Raw genomic sequence first — 16,273 nt, 5'->3', positions numbered from 1 at the left:
ACCCCCACTCCCCATTTCCTCTCCCCTTTCTCTTCCTCCTCCTCTCCCTACCCCCCATCTTTTTTTCTCCCCCTTTGTAGCTTGTTAGCAAAATCACAGCTTTGGATCAATTCAACTTCCCTCTTTCTACTTTTGCACCTATGCAACTAAATGTGCCTAGAGGGGGGAAAAACACCCTCTTAGATTAGTTCTATTTTAAGTTTGTGACAACAGACCTGGGATATGCTCTTAATGTCATCAGGCCATCATGTTCTCATGAGTGAGCATTCACCCTCCCACCCTCCCATATGATTAATCACTTTCTTGTCTTGCCTCAAACCTGCAACACATACTATCCTTCTTTATGTTCTTGTTTCTTATTTTACTAAAATAATAAGACCTTTCACAGACTTCTACACCAATGTATCCACTCTCAGTATTTGCCGACCATCATCTTGTGCTTTCTTGCCTGGAATCACAGATAAATTTAAAATCTCCAATGCAGAACTTATCCCTCTATTTTTGTACTACATCCCATTTTTTTAATATTATTCAAGCACATCGATTTTTACATTTTCATAAAATGATTTTTTTATCTCAATATGGGGTTGTACTTATTACTATGCTCTTGTTTATTTCATTAAATAAAAGGAAACAAAAACCAATTTCCTTTAACTCCATTTCCCTCTCCAATTCATTTCTTAGTTCCGCTTTGCAGGGAGATTCTACAAAAACATTGTGTCTACTCATCCATTCCATATTCTGTCTTCCATTCCCTCTTGTATTTATCTCAATTAGGGTTTTATCTAGACCACAGCACTAAGATTGCTCTTCTCAGTGCCTTAAGGTCATATTATTAAATCCATGGCTCAGTTCTCAGCTTTGTATTTTTTGACCTCTCAGCAGTATTTGTTAACGTAAGGGTTGATTGTTCTTTTTCTTTTTCACTTGACTTCTAGGACACGATACTTGCCTGCTTTTCTTTTTACCTTATTGGTGGCTCCTTCTCAGGTTCATTTGTTGGTTCCTTCCCTTTTCCCTGCCTCCTACTATAGAATTCCATGAGGTTTAGTGTGTGATTCTTTGACCTCAACTAATCTCATGGATTTAAATAGTCTCTGTCAACTACTCCCAAATTCTCACCTCCAACACAGAGTTTTCTTTTCCATCTCATTTTCAACCATTAGGACATTATTTCAACTATACCTTGAGAACATAATCAGTACTCAGACTCTGACCACTCATCACTACCTCTAATACTATTAAGGTTTGGATCTGGAATGTCCCCCAAAACTCATGTTAAGCAGTGCAGCAATGTCAGAGGGAGAATGATTGGATCATAAGGGATCTGGATTTATCGATGAGTGAATCCCTTTGATGGATTAATAATTTGAATGAACTATTTGGAGGTGGTACTTGTAGGCAGAAAGTGCATAGCTGGAGGAGGTAGGTCACTGGGGGCATGGCTCTGGGTACTATATCTGTCCCTGACCCCTTCCTGTCTCTCTATTGCTTTCTAGCAGTTGTAAATTGACAGTTTTCTTCTGCCACACCCTTCTATCATGATGTTCTGCCTCAGTTTTGGCCCAGAGCAATGGATTTAGCCAACCATGGACTGAGACCTCAGAAACCTTGAGCCCCAAAGAACTATGCTATTCCTATGCTAGTTGTTCTTGTCAGGTATTTTGGCCACAGCATTGAAAAGCTAATCACTTAGGTCTGTAGCCATCATTGTACCTTACCTGAATTATTAGAGTAGTCTTATAGTTGAGCTTTCTGATTCAATCCCTCTACACATTTTGTCAGCCTAGTAGATGGCAGATAAGATAACAGACTCTAAGAGGCACAAGGACAGAAGGAGGAACACCTGAAGAGGCGCTAGGTCGCTTAGAGATGTTGAGTAGGGGTCAGGTTCAGGTTATATTTTGAAGTTAGGTTCCCATAGATTTTGTTAATGAGAGAAAGAGGAATCAAGAATGCCATTAGGATTTTTGGCTGGAGCAATTGAAAGCATGGAGTGATGGAGACAGCTTACAAAGATGGGATCCTACATGCTCATAAGCCTTGAAACTGTACAGTTTTTTTTTGAGAAGCAACATGAAAACCTATTGAAACTTTAACTATTCATATTTTTTTTACCTACTCATCCTATTTTGATTTTTTTTGGGGGGGAGTTACTGGGAATTAAGCTCAGGGGCACTCAACCACTGAGCTATGTCCCCAGCCTATTTTGCATTTTATTTAGAGACAGGTTCTCACTGAGTTGCTTAACACCTTATTTTTGTTGATGCTGGCTTTGAACTCACTATCCTCCATCCTCAGCCTCCCAAGCTGTTGGGATTACAGTCATGTGCCACTGCACCTGGACTCTTTTGATTTTTTTTAAAAGGAAAAGACTCTGTTTACTAAATAGAGTTATTATGAGATTGTTTACCATGTAATAACATGGAAAATATTTATGATACAACACTAAGTGAAAATATGAAGTGTTTATGCAAGTGCGTAAGTCAGAGTCAAAATTTGTAAAATTAAAACCATGCTTACCTAATTGGGAAGAAACTATTTTTAAAATGAAATTATTACTTAAAGTTTTGAACTATTCTGATATTTATAAGAAGCAATTATATAACCCGTGTTACTCAACTTTTCATCACTGTGACCAAACTACCTGACGTTAACAAGGAAGAAATATTGATTTGGGCTCATGGTTTCAGAGATTTCAGTTCACAGTTGGCTGGCTTCATTGTTTTGGGGTTGAAGTGAGACAGAATATCATGTTGGTTCAGTTCATGGCAGCTAGGAGGGGGAGAGAAAGAGAGGAAGGGGGTGGGGGGAGAAAAGGAGGGTAAAAGGGATTGGGGATAAGAAATACCCCTTTAGAGCATGTCTCTAGTGACCTACTTCCTCCAACCATGCCCCATCTCCTGTAGTGTCCACCACTTCCCACCATCTATGCAGCCATCAGTGGATTAATCCACTAATGAGATCAGAGCCCTCATGATCAAATCACTTCACAAAAGCCTCACCTCTGAACATTGCTGCATTGAGCACCTGGCTTTCAACACCTCTGGGGGACATTCCAGATCTACACCATGACATAATACAGTTAATTTCCATCTGAATCCTAGAAAATAGGTATAGCCCTCTATACTGTTTTTCTTACAAGGTATTTGCTTTTGTCAAACCTTGAAAAATTTAACAATTTCTTATATAAAGTTATGAAGATTTTTAAGTGACTTTTTATAAATAGGCTTCCACAGACTTTTACCATTAAGAGTTCTTTTTTTTTTTTTTTTTTTTTTTTTTTTTTTTTACCTCAAAGACCTAATACCTGGAGTAGAATTAAGAGACTGAACTTCAAAGCCCTACCTTGTCAATTATTTGCTGGGTGGTTGTGGTTGAAGTAGGTAACCCGAGTCTGATTTTTTTCCCCTTTTGCAAAATGGAGATATTAATTTGTCTTCTACTTGACAAGTGGCCGTGAAGATCGAATATGATAATATATTCAAAAATATCTTGAAAACTGTACATGTCCACAGAAGCATGAGGGATTATGGTAATTTGGATTGACATTATTTTTGCTTCATCCTGAAGATTGTATTTTAGGTCTTATCACCATCTTCTGCTCCCTCACGTGATGTCTCCCTTTGAATGCCGTCAGTCATTGTTCAAGAAGGAAGCACTAATACAAACATACCTTTTCAAAATTGTAGGATGCTAATAAATCACATGTTTGTCTCACCAAGATTATTAAAAGATTAGCAACAACAAGCGTAATTCACAGTATAATCTTCCTGGATGCATCCTCAGCATATTCTTAACCTGAAAAAGATAAACTTAGTAAAAGTCAAGCAAAAGTTTTAAAACTTAAGGAAATAGTTGTTTTAAAGTCACTTTGTCTATTTTTCAAATATGTCTTTCTGAGTAGGGGAAATATTAAAATAATTTAACAAAAGATTAAATAATCCTTCTGCCTAGGAACGTGTTATGCATAGAGAATCTCAGTGTAGGCAGCATCTTCTCATTAAGCACCAGTACTTTCTTGAAGAGGAAGCTTCGTGAAGACGGTGATCCAGGTAGAATTGAGGAGTGAAGTAAGTATCAGTTTTAAAATTTAAATAGTTGGAATTATGGCTCTCCTAAGAGAAGAGATTTATGCAGTACGTGTTCTACAATCACAAAAGGCAAATGAAAGGGTCTATTGGTCTGCAACAAATCCTTGCATCCTCTCCAAAGCTGCCTGTTATGGGTGATAAAATTCATCAGGATAAAAATAGAACACATTGTAAATTGAGAGAAGCCAATTATTATTTTTGAAAGGCCAACAAAAAATTTGCCCAAAGTTTATAGCTACTGCCACAACAGCTATACAATAAAAGCAATGTGATTATACAGTAGTTTAGCTAAAAACAAATCATCTGATGCCAGAGTAAATGGACAGAAATAAACTGCAAAATATATCTTTGCTCATGAAGATGGGAATTGGTTTTGGCTAAGAGCCAAGCTGAAATAAATGTGATAAAGAGGGAAAGGCCTGTTAAAAGTTTTTCTCTACACCAGACTGCAGCTCCTTCCTTACTATGTGCGTCCAGATTTCTCTGCAATGGCTTCTGAGTAGAAGCAAATGGAATCTGTCTGCCAAGAAAAGTAGGTGACTTCATCTCTTTGAATCTCAATTCTGTCATCTATAAAATGTGAAAATAGAAGTTATCTAAAGTCCTTTCTGTCTCTTAAAACATGCTTTCTTATTTCCAACATTCTTGTCATCCAGCCTTATCCAGTTTTATAAAGGCCTATTTCAAGTAAGTTTACTACAGGCTGCTAAATTGATTGCTCTCCAATACAGTTTATTACCTTTTAATATATTTACTTTTATTTTTCTCATCTGTTGGATTCTCTGCGCCTTCCAGCTTATACCTTAATTTCCTTTGCCAAATCCCTTATTTTGCTAGAATATATTCTCCAGTAGATTCCATGATGAAAAAAAAAAAAAAAAGAAAAGAAAAAGAAAAAGAAACTGCACAGAGGCAAAGATTTGGTCTCTGCATGACATCTGCCAATGACTTTGGCTCTTACTTGATTGATTAGTTTTAGAATTCTAGGTTGAAATGCAAATTGTCCCTTGAATTTTGAAGACCACTTTTTTTGTGGTCTTTGTAGCTGCCTTTGTTACTATTAAAATACTGGAATCTTTGTGTGTGAGCTTTTAGCTCTTTGAAATCTTTTAGGTTCTTCTCTTCATCCCTAGAGAAAAAAAATGTGGTGTGGGGCATTTTTCAAACTTCATTTATTTAGTGTTTTATTGTTCCTGTTCCTGTTCAGTCTGAATGCTTGTTCTTTTCCGTCTAAAGAAACTGTTGTTACTGTGCCCACGACTTTCTCCCCACTGATCTCTCTTCCTGGAACACTAATAGGAGATGGACCTCCTGGACTAATTCTCTAATTTTCCCATTGTTTTTTTCCCCCCACTTTCTACCTCCATTTCTTTGTTTGACTTTCTGGCATTCCTCCTCAATTTTATTTTCTAACTTTGCCATTGAATTCTTTATGGTTGCCATCACATTCTTCATACCCCATAACTGGGGATTTAGTTCCCTTTCAGACTATGGTGAAATTTTTTGTTTTCATGGATGCATTGTATCATTTTCTCTCTCTAAAGATCTTAAATTATCATCATTATTATTATTATTTTTTTTGCTGGATTTTTCTTTGGATTTTCCTTTTCTTTTGAGTTTCTTTAGCTATTATTTTGCCATGATCCTTTTCATTTATCTTGGAGGCTTTTCTAAAATACCCAGTGAAATCTAGGTATCTGTTCCTATTGAAGGTAAAGGTTCCATAACTGACTGGAAGCTCTTTGTAGATTGGTGGACCTCATGGAAGGTGGTTCTGTGGCTGTGTAGAACCTGCATATTCTTCTCAGGGACTCATGACTGTCAATACGTGTGAAGATACTCCCTTGAGCAGCCACCTATTTCCCCAAGAGAGATCCTTTCACCTTCTGGTGGGCATGTGGCCAGAGGACCACAGGGGCAAGCTTGGCTGCCACCTGGCCCTTACTCACAGGAAGGAGGCTGGGTGAAGTATGGCGTCTCACTGTTTACTTCTGTTTTAGGAATGGCTTCCCATCCTCAGCTTCTCCTGGTGTGTCCATGTCCTGAATCCCCAGGGTTGACCTCTGATCTCTGCCTCAGTAACAGAGGTGAGTGGACAGTGAGGACTCCAGTGGTCCAGCTTCTCTTTCTATAGAGTTTCACTAAACTCTGTTTTCAATCTCTCTTTCATATTTATTTTCAGAATGATCTTTGTTCTTCTAGTCCCAAATCCATCCACTGTTGTACGGCATGAATTTTCTTGCTAATTCATCAACTTTACTTAGTTAGATGGCTTCCAGTTCCTCAGATTCGGTAGTCGTTATTTAATTTCCTTCATCTTATCTTTTGGTTCTTTTGTTTTATGTTTATTATCCCTTTTATTTCATTTTAGTAGAGTGGTTTTGGGGCAACAGAATAAATCTATGCTTTCTCTTTCTTGCTGAAACATAGATTATAGTTAGCAAATTCTTGATGATGAAGCTAAGTCCCCTTCCTCTGGAAAATCAGGGCAACAGCAGTTGGTTTTTCTCTCATGGTATGTCCTCGTGGGTGTTCCTGGTTGTTGTACATCTTTGCTTTATGTGATAATCCAATGACCCAAGTGTCTACATTTTATGGTTCATCTATCCCCTGGGGATTCCTTGTCTTTTACAGCCAGCTGGCTAAAGCAAAACAAAGCATGGAGAATGCACAGCCTGCCAATCACAGGCATTATGTCTTCTTCCATTCCACTGTGATCACATGCCTACAGAAAAGGGAATTGTTGGCTGATGGGGAAACACAATGTTTTGTTTGCCAGTTAACTGTCTTTGTCAAAGACCTCCCTCTGACTACCAAATGCCCTTCTTTCTATGTATAGGACTGATTCACTCCCTCCTCTAGGGAAATGACCTAACTTCTCAACTTTATTCCTTCATCCATTTCAAAATCTAGTTACCTTTGGACCATGTCAGTCATCTCCATTAGATCCAGATATGGCTCCTCAATAGTTGGGAGGTCACAAGGTACCTTACCTCTTGACACCCTTCTATGCTCTCATATACACAATGTACAGTGGTAAATAAAAGCACTTAGTTCAGAAAAGAGAGCTGATAAATACAGGAATTACTGGTCTGTAGCAGTGATGGGATCCTGATGGACAGGATCTAGCCCAAAGAGAAAGTTGTTTAGGTTCTAGATCTTAACTCTGGGAGGATGCCTTTATTCACTAACCTTCATGGCTACCAATACCATCCTTTTATCCACGTTTCCTTGAGCACACTTGAAATTGATAATGGTGAGCATGTCACACTGTATTGTTCAGTTTTACTGGCCACTTCTGATCACTTGAGTTTGGGAGAGGAGGAACTCCTAGAGTTGTTGGAAAGTCAACAATTTCTTTTTTATTAGGATGTGCTTGTGATTTCTTGGACTAAACATCTGTCTTATTTGTTTCCAGTGGGTTCCATTGCAAGAAATTATCTTACCCACTGCCACATACTTTCCTAGGTACAGTTCTCTAATATGAATTGTGTCTTTGATTCCTAGTCCTTATGCCTTTTCTCATTTTAATAGTGGCTATCTGAAAGCTGTCTGAAATAACAGTTTCGATTGAGAAGGCAACGCTTCTGAACAATTTCTTTTCTGTAGGGTTAAACTTTGCTTAGCTGAGAAGTATTGCCAGGTTTTTGTTGCTCAGAGTCCTTTTAAATTTTATCTCCTACCTATCTGAGGTCTGGAAGCAGTCAAATTTTATAATCTTTTCCCTCTAACTTTTAAAGCAGCCAGATCTTGCCTAAACTTATCTTTCTTAAAATATTTTACTAAATCCAGAAATTATACTCCAACATGGTATCTGGCTTTTTCAGTGTTTTCTCGAATCAAATTCTGGATTAGTGAATGCTACCTATTGAGATAAATGGACTTCCAATTTTCTAGAAAAGTAGAAGTTTATTTCTTGTTCACATAATAGTTCCTCTATGAAGTGTTGTTGTGGTTTAGATATGAAGTGTCCCCCAAAAGTCATATGTAAGACAATGCTAGAGAGTTTAGAGGTTAAATGAGTGGGTTATGAGAGCCTTACCCTAATCAGTGCAATAATCCACTTAAATGAATTAACTGGGGAGTAACTGTAAGTAGGTAGGGTGTGCCTGGAGGAAGTAGGTCATTAGGGGCTATATTTGTCTCTAGGGAGAGAGGTTCTTTCTCTCTGTTTCCTGGTGCAATGTCTGGAATTGCCTTCCTCTGCCACACCCGTCTACCATGATATACTGTGTCATCTCAAGCCCAGAGCAATAGAGTTGGCTGTTTATGGACTGAGACCTCAGAAACTGTGAGCCCCAGGTAAACTTACCCTCCTTTACATAGTTCTTGTCAGGTCTTTTGACCACAATGATATAAAAGCTGACTAAAAGAAGCATTTTAGGATCCCAAGCTTCTTCCAGTGTTTCTGCCTTTTTCCTACAGTCAGCCAACAGGAAGACAGGGACACATAAAAGGCTCATTTGAGTCTTGCAAGTCTGTGCAAGACTGTACCAAATGCCTTTCCACTCATTCTCCACTGTGAGAACTAGGGACCTGGCTCCACAGACAGATGCTGGTGCATCTGGGAAATGTAGTCTCTGGATTTGCAGCTGCTTGTTTACAATATATGGGAGGGAGGGAAACTTTTGGTGGATAGCTCTCAATCTGTACGTACCATGTTTGTGGGGAAGCTGAGAAGTATTGCCGAATCATCTGCCATATTGAGCTATTGTATTTGCTTTCAATTTTAGTTCTAAGATTAATAATATTTGTTTCAGAATTCTTTCTGTTTTTGAAAGGCTTCCACACTTGACTAGCACCAAAGAAGATGCTTTTCTAACTCTTTTTAATGATTTGTGTTGACTCTAACTCAATATAGCAACCCCCTCACTCAATCCCAGCACCATCTATTATATAAGTTGTAAAAGAAGCAATTTGTTTTAAAGCTGAAGAACTTAGCTTCAGGGCAGGTGTTGTGGCTCAGTGGTACAGTGCTTTCCTGGCATGAGTGAAGCCTTGGGCTGGATCCCCAGTATTAAAAAAAAAGAGTGAAAAACTTAGTTGCAGAAGATGCTCCTTAGCTCATGTCCCTTTCTCTTTTCTTTGGGGATGCTTTTTACAAATATGTGACCTGCCATTTGACCCCAGTTAATTGATCAAGACCTGGGTATTTGATACAACCTGAACCACACATTCTCTTTTAAAGGATTAAAATATAAAAACAGTGAGACTAATGACCTTGATTCTTTTAGAGCTGAGTAACTTGTTGGTAATATTTCAGTCATAAACATGCCTCTAAAATCCTGCACCAAGATTCCTAGAGCTACCTTAATTCCTTCCTTTCTTTAATTCTTTGTTCAGTTCTTTCTCTAGTGTCTTGAGAAAGAGTACTTTTCTTCCAACAGATTCTTACTTTACCTAACTACAAGAATCAGTGTCTGTTGTCTCTTGATTGCAACCAAAACCCCTTAATTAGTACCCTAGGGAAAGCAGATTTATTGTAGGATCTTCAATATAGCTTCAATGTCCTTTGGCTTTTTGAAGATTTTCTTCTCATTAATTCTTATGTTAATGGCTTAGACTGAATGTCTGTGCCCTATATGTCTTTTCAAGTCCAAGAAGTGATTTCCTAGAACTAAATAAATGTCATTAGCTACTCTAACCATTCATTTGGGTGTGAGCCAGATTCCCTGGAAACTCGAGCTGCTGCAAGGAGTTATTGGCACTTTAGGAAGATGAAATGGCCATTTTAGGCAAATATGCTTCTTTTTCTTCACATGTGCCCACTTTCATCTGACAAGTACGATGGTGTCTTTAGATATAAAGAATCAGCATTTTTCAGCATTGCCTAATTGATTTGCAGGTGTGTGTTTGCACTTCACAGGACTCTGGTTTAATTTTTCCTGTGCAGAGGAAGACTCAAAGCTTAGTGCAATATAGAACATCAGCAGGACCATGTGTATCTGCCTTGGATGCAAAGTTCACTCATGTTCTACCTGTCTTTTGTTAATAATACAGTGATCATAGGAAAATATGGAGCAACAGCTTTCTGGGCTCATTCTTCTCCTTCTCCTCCTTCTTCTTCGATTGAGCCCAGAGGGTCATTACTACTGAGCCACACACCCTGCTTCTTTTATTTTATCCTGAGACAGGGTCTTACCAAATTGCTGAGACGAGCCTTGAACTTGCAATGCTCCTGCCTCAGCCTTTCCAATTGCTGCAATTATAGGCATGCTCCACTGTACCCAGCTGAGATAGTGGTGTTATAGAGAGTAAATACCTTGCTTAAGTTTGTGTAGGTCATATAGGAAGTAAGTGATAGAGATGGAATTTTAATCTTCATCTGCAAGAATCCAGAGTCAAATTTCAAGATCTCTACATAATACAGTTGGCCCTCTATATCTGTGGGTTTCACTTCTGTAGAGTCAATCAACTGAAGATTGAAAATATAAGTGAAAAAATGGTATTTATATCAAACATATACAGACTTATTTTTTAACCATCATACCCTGAACAATATAGTACAACAAGTATTTGCATAGTATTTGCAGTATGTTATTATTATTATCATTATAAGTAATCTAGAGATGATTTAAAGTATATAGGAGGATATGTGTAGGTTATATGCCAATATAACAGCATCCATGAATTTAGAATCTGTAGAGGGGTCCTGGAACCAATCCTTCACAGATCTGGAGGAATGACAAATGTTATATGGATTAGATATTATAATAGATGCTGGGAAATTAAGGAAAACAATTTTAAAATTCTGAAAATAGAGAATTATACCTCAGGTCTGAGAATATAGAAAAGGATGTATATCCCAACATGGATTTTAAGGAGTGCTTTCGATTGAAGGAACAAATATCTGAGCAAAGATTCAGTGAAGCATTAAGCATTACTGGTGCCCAGTAGAGGAGAAAGATGAAGGGTCCTCTCTGTAGCAGGAACAGTGTAATCAAAGAGGTGGAGGCAGAGCATCTGCAGTGGCTGTGAACTATAAAGGTTTGGTACTGACAAAGTACAGAGTGCAGGCCTGGAAATATTGAAAGATCATGTTTGATGTGCTGGTAGTGATCAGTTCTTGGAGGATTGGGAATACCTATCATACCATTTGAATTGAGGAGGTGGCATATGGTAGTAATGATGGGCATAAGATGCACTGCCAAAATGCTTGAGTTTGAGTCCTGTGACCTTGGGTGAATTCCCTAATGTCCAAGTACTTCATTTACCAGTGGGTAAAAGGGGTAATTCTATTTCTGATATAAGAATTCAATGAGTAAATGTTTGTAGACTGCTTACAATGGTGCCTGAAAACCAATGAGCACTATATAGTATTCTAAAATTTTGACAAAATTAGTAGAATTTATATGAGCTTAGAGAAAAATCTTGCATGCTTCCAAAGTCTCTGAGTTTTTTTGATGGATGATATTTCCATTTCCTAAAAGTATAAATGTAGTGAGAGAAGCAGGCTTTGTGAAGGAACACAGAGGATTTTGATTTTTAAATGTAATCTTGATAGTCTTATGAGTTATCTGATTGGATACAATGTACAATGAATTCTGGAAACAGAAGCTCAGGGGCAAATCTAGAGATATAGGAATCTTCTGGATATTAATGATTCAATGATGATAGATAAAACAATTCAAGATAAGCATGTGCAGAAAGCATTGTGGTGTGAATACGGGGCCCAGGGAGGTAGAATGTTGTGGAAGGATTGAATAAGACAATGTGGTTCACAGTATGGATAGACAGAGCAATGTGAGCAGCATGAGGAGGAAGTAATGCTACCAAAGACAAGGAAATGAGCCATTTCGGGGAAAACACAGCAAACAGTATAGAAAGAGAGGAGCTAGTAACATGGAACTAAAAATATCTACTGGATTTGACAGTGCTCAACACTATAATCCAATGGCATAAATTTCAAATAACTAAAGATTTTAACAGGCACGTGAAAGAGTTTGGGAAGCAGCATAGATGAGACAGAGCCATCTGAATTTGAAAAATATATGAAAAATATAATATATAAAAAATATGTTGGGTGACTCCATTGCTCTGGGCCCACGGTGAGGAAGAATGTCATGGAGGAAGGGCAAGGTGCGAAGACTGGAGAAAGAGGAAAGTTTGCTAAGTAGAAAATAGAGATTCTAGATGGACAGGAAGAGTTTTGGTAGGAGGATCTTTGGAAACTGATCATGGAAAAGCAAACAGATAATACTATGGGAAAGAAATAGGAAAGAAGACAAATGTTTGAAGGGATTTACATCTTAATATTATCGTCATGGGATAAGTATGCAGGTTCATTCACTGCAATGTATTGTTGACTTAAGCTGGGTTAGGAGTTGGGGAAGGGACTCTTTCAATTATTACTCCACACATCAAAGTTTCACACGTGACCCTTTCATATCCTTGTTTTGTTTTAAGCTTGCAACATACAAGTCCAAGGGGACCAGGAAACAGTTTTTTTTTTCTATTTATAGTCATATATACTGATGTAAAGACTAGACAAATACTTCTCACAAGGTCACACAGCTTTGGACAAGAGCTGAGGTCTAATTCAAGGATTTGGACCCAGAGTACAGTGTTTTCCACCCCCCCCCAGCAAGGAAGCTATTTGATAAATCAGATATAAACTAAAATTTCCACAACACTCAGGAAGGAAAAGAGCACTTTTCCACAAAGTTGGATATAGTATTATTTGGTAAAGATTTTCTAAAAGACAATTTGCCTTGCTTTGAATATGGCCATTTTCCCAGAACTTTCATATCTATAAATTATAGTTAAGAAAATTATTAAAGATTTGCACAAATGTTTTACCTACACCATGTATATGTAATGGAGATCCCTCTCTCTCTTTCCCTCTCCATTGGATAAAACAAGCTTTATGGGGAATACCTCATATCCAAACTATAACAATATATTTAAAATTTTTAGGTTCACAGCAAATCTGAGCAGAGATGCAGAGTGACCATATTCCTCAAAACCCACACAAGAATAACCTCCCCCATTATCAACATCCCACGGCAGAGTGGTAAATTTGTTATTATCAATGAACATACATTGGCACATCATTATCAGTCAAGGTTCACAGTTGACATTAGGACTCACTCTTGGTGGTGAACATTCTATGAGTTTTGACAAATGTTAATGACATGAATCCACTATTATAATATATAGAATAATTTCACTTCTATATATCATGACTATTTTAGTACTATAGTATATACTTATTTAAATACATTCATGTTTATACTTATAGTAGGAAAAATTTGAAAACAAGCTTATAGAATATGAAGTGGTAGGTTACATAAATTAAGGCTCACCCATGTGACATGATATTATGCAGCCATTAAAAATATATGCTTGACAGAATATCTGAAAAATGAAAAAACTTAAAATACATTATTAAAAGAAAAAATAATCAGGTTGTGAAAGAATTTGTATATTGTATAATATCCCTTCTATATTATACAAGAATTTGTATATTGTATAATATCCCTTCTATATAATATAGAAGGGATATTATACAATATACAAATATAGGATGTATGTATACATCCTATAGGTAAGACTAGAAAGATCACATCAAAATGTAAAATACTAGAGTAATAAGGATATAATGGTTTCAAGTAAGCTTTTTCATGTTTTGATTATTATTTTAAGAGAATCTAAAGTTAGATTGAGTGTCCTAGGCCATTTTCTGTTGCTATAACAGAATAGCTGAAATAGAGTAATTTACAGAAGAAAGAAGCTCATATTAGCACATGGTTCAGAAGACTGGGTAGTCTAAGAGCATGGAACTAGCATCTGCTTATCTTCTGATGAGGGCCTAGTGTTTTTTCATCTCACAGTGGAAAGCAAAAGGACAAGCAGGTGTGTGCAAAACAAGTGAAACACAGGGGAAGCCTTGCTTTGCATAACCCTGGGGATGTGGTTAGTGGCAGAACACTTGCCTCACAGGCATTAAACACTGGGGTTCAATTCTCAGCTCTGCAAACAGACAAACAAACCAACAAAAACAGCCTTTTGAGAACAAGAAGTTAAAAAAAAGCAGTAGTCCCTCTTAATGACTCAATTACCTCTCAAAGTCCCCACTTCCCAACACCATTACAATAGCAATCAAATTTTAATGTGATTTCGACATGGGTTTCAGATAGCCATAGCACTGAGTTAAAGGTAATGACATAATCTCACCCTGATGTTTATTGAGTATTTTCATTTTCTTTCCAATTAGGCTGTGCATTCCTTGGTAATAAATCCAAATCCTGTTCTTGGATGTGTTCTCATTATTGAAAGAGTAACCTGCCTGTAATAGATATAGGGCCCACTGCTTCAACTTTCTACACACCTGCTCCATTTCTCTATGGAAGGAATTGACAACTCATACATCTTTATCAGTGATTGGTGGTATAGTAGATGGTTAAAATCTGAGATGGATGAATGATCCTGGTTTGCGATTTTGATAGGTTTACTGATGGGTGGGTGGTCATTGTAATCAGAACCACAAGACTAGGCCTCTTCTCTTGAATTTCATAGATAGCTTTGTTGAGTCAGAAAAATCTTTGAGAGAGAAGCTAGTTTTAAAACGTCCTCTCTTGAGCTTTGCCTCAGCTGCTTATCAACCTGAATTCATTTATTATGGGACCAGTGAAAGGATTTGGATTAAATGAAGGACAGGGTGAAAGTTCTGCTTCAAATTCTGGCCTAAATTGGCCCTGAAACATCTTTTGCCAAGTATAATATTAGGGGATTAGGCTCTGACACACATTACAACATGATATTTTTTCACATTGGTTAGTGTGTGCGTGTGTGTGTGTGTGTGTGTGTGTGTGTGTGTGTGTGTCTTCAGATACATGAGAAGAAAGAATAAGAAGAAAGAATAAGATCAAAGTTTTATTGGACATTGGTTACAATACCATAAATTTCATCTCATTTCAAACTGAAATCATGCAAAACACACTCTAGTATCTTTGACTCCTTACAAGTCTAGGATAGGAATATCACACATTACTGTGAATCTGTTTGGAGGGTTATCTAGGGTATATGCAGATCTAAGCAAAAATTATTTTAGAACCCGTTTTGTTTTAAGATATTTTGGAGGATATCCAAGATTGATTGAAAAACAAAATACTGAACTAAATTAGTGCTGAAATTGGGCAGTTTGTATGTCAATTACCATCAAAATAATGCTTCAGCCTTTTTCCTTTTTAATTCTTCTGCTGATAGCATAAAACTTTATGTTGTGGTTATTCCTCAACACATTGCACTGAGTGTGGTTTCACAAATCCCTTGACAGCTTTGTCTTTTTACAGTATGTCAGGGGATGGGAGTGTAGCTCAGTGGTAGAGTGCCTGTCTAGCAGGCACAAGACCCTGGGTTTGATTTCCAGCACCACAAAAAAAAAACAAAACAACAACAACAACAAAAAAAAAACAAAAGAAAACAATGAATATTCCAAGTACTATGAAGTATTCCTCAAATGTAGTTGTCTCTCTGATTTTTGCATCAACAATATAAGGAAATATATTCATTCCCCTTAGAAGGAATGCCACCTTTTTGCATTCTGTTTGAGTTTATTGGAAGAGTAAATTTGGAAAGATGGCACCAGGGAAGAGCAGCAAGGGATGTTCAGCTCCATGACTTTCTCTTCCATTATCCTTTTCTCAGGTGGACCCTCCACTGCAGGAACAAGCTCGGAGCACATGAAGCAAGGACACAAGAATGGTCAAAGCAGATCCAAAGGGGCTCAGAAATGAGCTTGACCTCACAGGAGGTGGGAAGCGAGACTGAGAAAGAAAAATTGTGGTGTTTTTCCCTCCACCTTGGGAAGAGGAGGGAGAACAGACAATACTGGAAAGAGAATGTTTAATTCTGACCGTCAAATTAAAAATAATAGTATAAGAATTCTCTTGTTTTCGTTTTCACAATAATCATATTCAGGGTGTTTATTTTTGATGTTTTTTTTCCAAGAAAGTTTTGAGTTTTGTTCTTATGATAATCACTAATAAAAATAGACTACATATATTTTTTTTTTCTCTGAGATACTCTTTGGTATCAGCAAATTTTGAAACCAGTGATGGTTACCAAGCAAGGAAGAGAGGAATGGTAACCTTCTTCTCTTGTAACACAGCCCCTGATGTGCAAGAATTTTAATATAAACATGTAGATAATATTTCAATAGATGTGCAGTTTAGAAG

General features: G+C 37.3%; 1 long non-coding RNA gene across 4 annotated transcripts in view; it reads left to right on the top strand.

Moving 5' to 3' along the window:
• The first annotated feature begins 8,211 nt into the window (after positions 1–8,211).
• The window catches only part of LOC144365035 (uncharacterized), a 37,932-nt gene continuing 29,870 nt past the window's right edge, over positions 8,212–16,273 (top strand). For all 4 annotated transcript variants that reach the window (XR_013423311.1, XR_013423312.1, XR_013423309.1 and 1 more), the window contains exons 1-2: positions 8,212–8,396; positions 15,744–15,849. This is a non-coding gene — a long non-coding RNA (uncharacterized LOC144365035). The remainder of the gene's footprint in view (positions 8,397–15,743; positions 15,850–16,273) is intronic.

Source organism: Ictidomys tridecemlineatus, chromosome 6, assembly GCF_052094955.1.
Source record: "Ictidomys tridecemlineatus isolate mIctTri1 chromosome 6, mIctTri1.hap1, whole genome shotgun sequence".
In the NCBI taxonomy this organism is placed as follows: domain Eukaryota; kingdom Metazoa; phylum Chordata; class Mammalia; order Rodentia; family Sciuridae; genus Ictidomys; species Ictidomys tridecemlineatus.
This window is presented reverse-complemented; position numbering and strand designations above follow the sequence as displayed.